The following is an 8,617-nucleotide window of genomic DNA, read 5'->3' on the forward strand; positions in this document are numbered from 1 at the left end:
GCAAGTCGTGCAATCTGTTGAAGGAGTTAACAAAGTAGTGGATGGAAAATCGACCCAGTCTCCGCACGATGAGCAACTGGTTTCAAACACGATTTTCATCTCCCCACTCTTTGATTCCATCAACCGTCACACTTCATGGGATCACGGTGTCTGCAATTTCATCAATATAAATAAGTCTCTGAATCATGATTGAATATACAAGAATCTCACGTCAAACAGACAACACGAGATTAACAACTCAACATCTGAGTAATCACTCTCAACAGAGATTCAATCATTCAGAACTTATCTTATTCAGAATACATAACACACCTACAATCTTTGATTACCATTGATTCCACACATTTCTCAGCTTCTCTCTTACAGATCGACCCATCCTCTCTTGTGACCGAGTTTACTCTGGAACGGCCATTGTCTTGGTTTAGGCCAGAGTACTACAGATTGATCTCTCGAATTCAAAGCACTCCCTTCTTGCACTGCATATGTGTGAGGTTGAACATTTTGCTCGGTTCAAGGAGTCTCCTCCGAACAGTCGTCTCCTCAATTCTGTAAAAACCGGTAAATCGTTTTTCCCCATCTACAGATTGGCGACCACAGTGGGAGATTATTCTCTCGGTTGCAATCTCACAACTCCACAAGATGGATGGTCTTAGGTCTGGGTTAGTCACAGGTTCCAACGCAAACGGCTCTAGCACTAGCAACAACAACAACAACGACAACGAGGATATCCCGGGAACGATTCCGGCCTCTAACACTAACGATGACATTCCAGAAGCTATTCTTGATTCTGGCAATGGCGGTGACATTACTCCGCCCAGGAATCATTCACTCTTCGGCCACATCCCGAAGAAATCAGAGAAAATTCTCCTACCATAGGCGATCTCATGAAGGTGCAAGAAACTCTTGCCAGGAATCAGACTGACATGGCTGCTACACAGAAGGAGCTGTGTAATTATCTCAAAACTCTTACTGACAAGATTTCAGAGAAGACTCAAGGAAAGGTAAAAGAAAAGGAGACATCTCCGGATGCTGATCCTGAGGTAGTTCTAATTCGTATAGTGGATGGCAACGAAGTCTGCAAAGCTGCAGACAATCCCATCAGCAAAGGAATCATCAAATTTCATTACTCGGGAAGATTTGGAACGCATATTGGAGAACCGTGGAAAAGACAAGACATCACATGTCCATCGTCACCAGCCTCCGTACCCTGCTGCTACGCAAAGGATTCCTCTTCCAAAAGGTTATACCTCTCCAACCTTCACTTTGTATGACGGAACAGGCAATGCTCGGGAACATGTTTCTCGGTTTCTAGAAGTCCTGGGTGAACATGAAAATAACCATGTTGTTCGCCTCAAAGAATTTTCAAAATCCTTGAAAGGCAGGCATACACCTGGTACAACAACATCGCACCAGGAAATATCAACAATTGGGGAGAAATGATTAACGCCTTCTACAGAAAGTACTTCTTTGTGTCAGAGCAAATTACTCTCTCTGATCTTGGAAGAATGTTTTAGAGGAACAATGAACATCCCAATGACTAGTGAAAATATTAAGAGTCCAGACCCTGGACTGTCATGATGCAAATGACACGGAGCAGCAACTGGTAGACTTGTGTATCAACGACATGATACCAGTCTACAGATCTTTATTGGAAAATCTTCATTTCCATACCTTCTCAGAGCTTCATGAAGCGGCGAAGATATCGGCAACTACTGCGCCCGCTTTCTGGAAAGAACAAAAGCTACAAAGGCTGAAGAACGGTCTTAGGAGTCTCAAAATTGATCCTTGGCATGTCAAATTTAAACTTGGGAATATCAAGTTTAATCTTGGGCCTTGGCATGAAAGCACAACCCAACGGTCTTGGGCATCTCAAAATTGATCCTAGGCATTTCAAATTTAAACTTAGGCATGTTAAATCGAATCTTGGGCAAGGGCATGAAAGAAAAATCCTACGGTCTTAGGAATCTCAAAATTGATCCTTGGCATGCCAAATTTAAACTTGGGATTATCAAATTGAATGTTGGGTATAGGCATGAAAGCACAACCCTACGATCTTGGGAATCTCAAAATTGATTCTAAGCATGTCAAATTCAAACTTGGGCATGTCAAATTGAATGCTGGGATGGGCATGAAAGCACAACCCTATGGTTTTGGGCATCTCAAAATTTATCCTAGGCATGTCAAATTTAAACTTGGGAATATCAAGTTTAATCTTGGGCATGGGCATGAAAACACAACCCTATGGTCTTGGGCATCTCAAAGTTGATCCTAGGCATGTCAAATTTAAACTTGGGCATGCCAAGTTTAATCTTGGCATCTACATGAAAGCACAACACTACGGTCTTGGGCATCTCAAAATTGATCCTAATCATTTCAAATATAAACTTGGGCATGTCAAATCGAATCTTGGGCATGGGAATGGGCATGAAAGAACAAGCCTACGGACTTAGGAATCTCAAAATTGATCCTTGGAATGTCAAATTTAAACTTGGGCATATCAAATTGAATGTTGGGCATAGGCATGAAAGCACAACCCTACGGTCTTGGGCATCTCAAAATTGATCCTAGGAATGTCAAATTCAAACTTGGGCATGTCAAATTGAATGTTGGGCATGGGCATGAAAGCACAACCCTATGGTCTTGGGAATCTCAAAATTGATCCTAGGCATGTCAAATTTAAACTTGGGAATATCAAGTTTAATCTTGGGCATGGGCATGAAAGCACAACCCTACGGTCTTGGGCATCTCTAAGTTGATCCTAGGCATGTCAAATTTAAACTTGGGCATGTCAAGTTTAATCTTGGGCATGGGTATGAAAGCACAACCCTACGGTCTTGGGCATCTCAAAATTGATCCTAAGCATGTCAAATTCAAACTTGGGCATGGGCATGAAAGCAAAAACCTACGGTCTTGGGCATCTCAAAATTGATCTTAGGCATGTTAAATTTAAACTTGGGCATATCAAGTTTAATCTTGGGCATGGACATGAAAGCACAACCCTACGGTCTTGGGCATCTCAAAATTGATCCTAGGCATGTAAAATTAAAACTAGGGCATGTCAAATTGATTGTTAGGCATGTGCATGAAAGAACAACCCTACGATCTTGGGCATATCAAAATTGATCCTAGGCATGTCAAATGAAAACTTGGGAATGTCTAATTGATTGTGGGGTGTGGGCATGAAAGCACAACCCTATGGTCTTAGGCATCTCAAAATTGATCCTAGGCATGTTAAATTTAAACTTGGGAATATCAAGTTTAATCTTGGGCATGGGCATGAAAGCACAACCCTACAGTCTTGGGAATCTCAAAGTTGATCCTAGGCATGTCAAATTTAAACTTGGGCATGGGAATGAAAGCAAAATACTACGGTCTTGGGCATCTCAAAATTTATCCTAAGCTTTTCAAATTTAAACTTGGGCATGTCAAATCGAATCTTGGTTATGGGCATGAAAGAACAAGCCCACGGTCTTGGGAATCTCAAAATTGATCCTTGGCATGTCAAATTGAAACTTGGGAATATAACATTGAATGTTGGACATAGGCATGAAAGCACAACCCTACGGTCTTGGGCATCTCAAAATTGATCCTAGCCATGTCAAATTCAAACTCGGGCATGTCAAATTGAATGTTGGGCATGGGCATGAAAGCACAACACTATGGTCTTTGGGATCTCAAAATTGATCCTAGGCATGTCAAATTTAAACTTGGTAATATCAAGTTTAATCTTGGGCGTGGGCATGAAAGCACAACCCTACGGTCTTGGGCATCTCTAAGTTGATCCTAGGCATGTCAAATTTAAATTTGGGAATGTCAAGTTTAATCTTGGGCATGGGCATGAAAGCACAACACTACGGTCTTGGACATCTCAAAATTGATCCTAGGCATCACTAGTCCAAAACCTGATTTTTAGGACACTTGGGACGTGAGGAAAATGACAGATATCAGATGTTGTTATATATTTTACAGTTAGGATTTGTCAAAACATTTGTATATGCTAAATAACACTGGGAATGTCATTTTTATCGGTAGCCCCCACTCCCTTAGAGTTCCACCCAGATCGGACAACAATATAAACCCTTAGATTACATTAATCGCACGCCTCTAATTAGATCTAGAAACTACTTAAAACTGAAAACATACGGGGACGATAAAGTCACCCGTATTCCTCTCTGTGTTTATTAAACTGAACCATCTCCTTTAACTTCCCCAACTTGATTATTCTGAGATTTAGACGCTTAACTCCATCAATTTCATCACATAAATCCCTTCAATTCTTCAAAACCCCCTGATTTTTGAAGAAACTGTAATTGAATCCAGTTTCAATTTCCAAATCCACATCATAGAGAGAGAGAGAGCGAGTGAGGATCTTTTTTTCTTTTTTCTTTTTTCAATAGTTAAATCTCTCTGTACATCTCCATCTCCTACTACCTTGAAGAAAGAGATACATAGATTCAGCTTGGCATAGTGAAAGCGGTGGCAGATTGATGGCAAAATCGATTGTAGAGAATCATAATCAAAAAGGGGGCGGAGGAGAGCTAAAGACGCGAAATCAGTAAGATTCTTGGGATTTTGGTAATACCATTTTGATTATTCACTATGCTAGGCTCGATACTCATTTATCAATTAAAGTTTTTCTTGTGATTAAGAGTCATTCTGGTCCTTGTTGATAAAGCGGTTAGGTTTTTTATTGGAATTATACTCGATAGATATTTTTTTTCTTTTGTATTTCCAAAATTGATTTTAGTAAATGTAGAACAACAACCAACGGCATCATCATCATCGTTGGGTCATTCAGTAATACCAATTGTGAATAAACTACAAGATATATTTGCACAATTAGGAAGTTCATCAACGACTGAATTACCACAAGTTGCTGTTGTTGGAAGTCAAAATAGTGGTGCATCAACTGTTCTAGAAGCTCAGGTTGGTAGAGATTTTCTATGCAGAGGTTCTGATATTTGTACAAGAAGACGATTGGTTTTACAATTGTTGCATACTAAATGTAAATCTGATGCTGGAGCTGATGAAGAGTATGGAGAGTTTTTGTACTTACCTAAAAGAGTTAGGCCCCTTGCTGCGAGATTACAAACTTTTGATTTTCCGCAACCACTTGTAAGTATCCACTTTTGTTTACTGGTTCTTATTAGTTATTTCCTCAGAACATGGGACCTATCTACTGATTTTGATATTTGTATAAGGAAAGTGAATTGTCAACTGATTCTTGGGATCTATATGGATCTTAGATTTTCAAACCTTGGGTCTGTAAAGAGTTGGAAAATGAGTGACCCGTTGCTGTTATTTTTGTTATTGTTTTGGAGTTCATTAAAACTACTTCACATCAATTAACAACAGATCATAGCCTCATGCCGTGGCAGAGGTAATGGTAAATCCGATTTAATGCCTATGAAGACTGAGACATCATGAGGGGAGATTTATCAGTTTTATCACACTAAAACTGCATCTCAGGTTTAAATTTAACAAATATTTTTATGAGAATATATATTCTTTTTTATGCTACTCGTGATGCAGTTCTATTCCTACTTCATTGCAGGTGAAACCAGAAAGTCCTACTCTTGTTTCCTCTTCTTTTTGTTGGAGGAGAAACTCAAATTTCATTCATAACCTAGTTTGTTCACAAGTATCAATTATGAATAATCATAAAGAGAGATTCGAGGAATCCTCTGAATCATTAATTCATCTGTGTTTCTAACTTACACATGGGGCTTAATTTGTTAGAATACAGGGATTATAGAGAAGAAATAAAAGCTCCATGATTTTGAGCTACAGGTGAGCATTGTATCTAACCAGGTAATGAGTATTGTTCTGGTAGTATATGCTATGGATTTTCTTTTCGGTCTTATGTTAATATCTACTTTGTTTGTGCAGGATGAAGGGCTTATGGAAGCTCAACAAGGTATAGAAGAAATAACGGGAGAATTGGGTATCTCATTCATAAGAGTTACTGACGGTGCTAAGATGGTTTTTGTAAGGATCAAGGTAATATCAGTTGTTGACATCCTACTAGTACTGGGCTATACGCACACAACCTAGGCGTATTTGGTATCTGCAATTTGGATATTGAAATTGCACAGTTACAAGCCAAAGTGCCATGAACATTTTATCCGTGTAGGTTGTTTACTGCTGCTAACAACTATAGGCACACTAACTAGGTGTATTACTACTTGCTTACTTGGGTCTTATTGGTTTACAGGACGACCCCACCAATCTCTCTATTCCCAGAAGTGCAATATTCAAAGTCTATTTACAAGCCTGTTACTATGTTCTTACTTGGTGATAGGATATCATGTTCAAGGTAATAAAATCTTAATTAGCTATAGATTAAGTTTGTCCTGGAAACCGATTAAGTGTTACAGTGGTTGAGAAATCTCTTAAGCCATGCCTTCAAGAAGATACTTTTTTTCTTTGCTCTCTTCTTGTCATTTATTAACGTGCATTGGAGACGTTTCTTCTTCTTTTGTTGGGTTTATGTTTTGTGCATAGTGGTAGCTGCCTTTAATATGTTGGCAGTAACGAAGAGTTTAAAATTTTCATGACCTGAATTTTTTCCTGCCTGACAGGGATATAGGAGTGCTGAACATCAAACATAAGTCTACGAAGCACAATCCACTTTATCATATTTATATATTTTATGAATCCATGTATGCTAATCTATGCAGTGGCTTACAGCAACCGATCTTGTCTTTTCGGAAGGACGATATCTTTTACTGGAAGATGTAGATGTTACGATCAATCTTTCAAAAGGTTTATATCTTACTGAAAGTATATCTTCTGATGAACAGAAGGAGCTCCGGCACCTGGCAGTTAATTATGTTTTGATTTTTTTTTCTTCTTTGTTGTTTTGAACCAGAAGTAGCTTCTGTTGTTGAATTTGAGATGTTTGGTTTCTCAAAGTTGTAATTTTTCTTTTGAAGGATCGATTGTTACTGAATTCAAGTTAACTTAAATAAAATGGTTTGAATTTGTTTATAAAATTCTATATCTTGGCTTGCTTATTAATATTCTGAAAATAGTACTAACAAAAAGAAAAAAAAACTTAGCTGAATCATACCCGTCAAAATCTGATTAGGGTGAAGCTGAATCCAGCTGAATCTTAAAACTGATATTTCGACAAATGGGGCCAGTTGTTATTTTAGGACAAACAAAAACGGATGTAAATTTTTGACAAAAAGAGTCTGTTCTTTAAGAAATAGTACACCAAAAATATGACAGATTATTAGGACGCACAGTATTTGTCCTATAAGACTGTTTTTGACAGATTCTACCCGTCCTAAATTCCGCATTTTGGACTAGTGCATGTCAAATTCAAACTTGGGCATGTCAAATTGAATGTTGGGAATGGGCATGAAAGCACAACGTTACGGTCTTAGGTAGGGATGCACATAACCGACTCCACCCGCCGACCCGACCCATACCCGTCGAAAAATACCCGTACCCGAACCGACCCACCTAGGTATGGGTCGACTATGGGTGAGGCACGTGAAAACCCACCGTATGTTGGGTCGGTTGCGGGTAGGAACTTCCTTCACCCGACCCGACCCACCAACCCGCCCAATATTCCCTAGCGTGCTACCCCTTAGATTTTCTATCCTAGAATGAATCTCAGCCATTGGATTGAAAAAATAAAATACCTAACCCTAACTAAGCATCGCACTCGCATCCCACACCTATCACTTCGGTCTCTTCTTCTCTCCTTCTCAGATACAGAGTCACGGAGACTCTTCTTCCTTCGTCAATTCGTTGTTCTTGAATCTTGATTAGTGAACTGAAGGTATGAATCAACTTAAAACTTGTTCCCAACTAGTTGAACTCTATGTATTGTTGATTGTTCTTGACTTTCTAAATAAATTTAGGGATTCATTTGAAATTGATTTCAATTTCCCGCAAGATATAAAATATGACGGGTAACCCACCACCCGACCCGACCCAACCCGCCTTATTGTGGGTCGGGTGAAAAGCGACCCATTGTTATGGTGGGTCGGTTGCGGGTGAAAATTTCAATTACCCACCAGCAGTGGGTCGGGTGGTGGGTGAGGCCAAACCCGACCCAACCCGACCCATGTGCAGCCCTAGTCTTAGGCATCTCAAAATTGATCCTAGGCATGTCAAATTCAAACTTGGGCATGTCAAATTCAAACTTGGGCATGGGCATGAAAGCACCACCCTACGGTCTTGGACATATCAAAATTGATCCTAGGCATGTTAAATTTAAACTTTGGCATATCAAGCTTAATCTTGGGCATGAACATGAAAGCACAACCCTACGGCCTTGGACATCTCAAAATTGATCATATTCATGTCAAATTCAAATTTGGGCATGTCAAATTGAATATTGGGCATGGGCATGAAAGAACAACCCTACGGTCTTGGGCATCTCAAAATTGATGCTAGACATGTCAAATTCAAACTTGGGCATGTCAAATTGAATATTGGGCATGGGCATGAAAGCACAACCCCACGGTGTTGGGAATCTCAAAATTGATCCTAGGCATGTCAAATTTAAACTTGGGAATACCAAGTTTAATCTTGGGCATGGATATGAAAGCACAACCCTACGGTCTTGGGCATCTCAAAATTGATCCTAGGCATGTCAAAT

The 8,617-nt window shown here is 39.5% G+C and overlaps 1 long non-coding RNA gene across 10 annotated transcripts; it reads left to right on the forward strand.

Annotated features, from left to right (window-relative positions):
- The first annotated feature begins 4,159 nt into the window (after positions 1 to 4,159).
- On the forward strand, positions 4,160 to 6,990 carry LOC113299150. Of its 10 annotated transcripts, none has more exons than XR_003334661.1 (4): positions 4,160 to 5,811; positions 5,890 to 6,000; positions 6,215 to 6,316; positions 6,582 to 6,990. It is a non-coding gene; the product is annotated as an uncharacterized LOC113299150 (long non-coding RNA). The 10 variants fall into 10 exon arrangements; XR_003334654.1 differs by having other exon boundaries at positions 4,160 to 5,790; positions 5,890 to 6,133; XR_003334653.1 differs by having other exon boundaries at positions 4,160 to 5,790; positions 5,890 to 6,129.
- Positions 6,991 to 8,617: the final 1,627 nt, after the last annotated feature.

The sequence above is a fragment of the Papaver somniferum genome, chromosome 7, assembly GCF_003573695.1.
Source record: "Papaver somniferum cultivar HN1 chromosome 7, ASM357369v1, whole genome shotgun sequence".
Classification (NCBI taxonomy): Eukaryota; Viridiplantae; Streptophyta; class Magnoliopsida; order Ranunculales; family Papaveraceae; genus Papaver; species Papaver somniferum.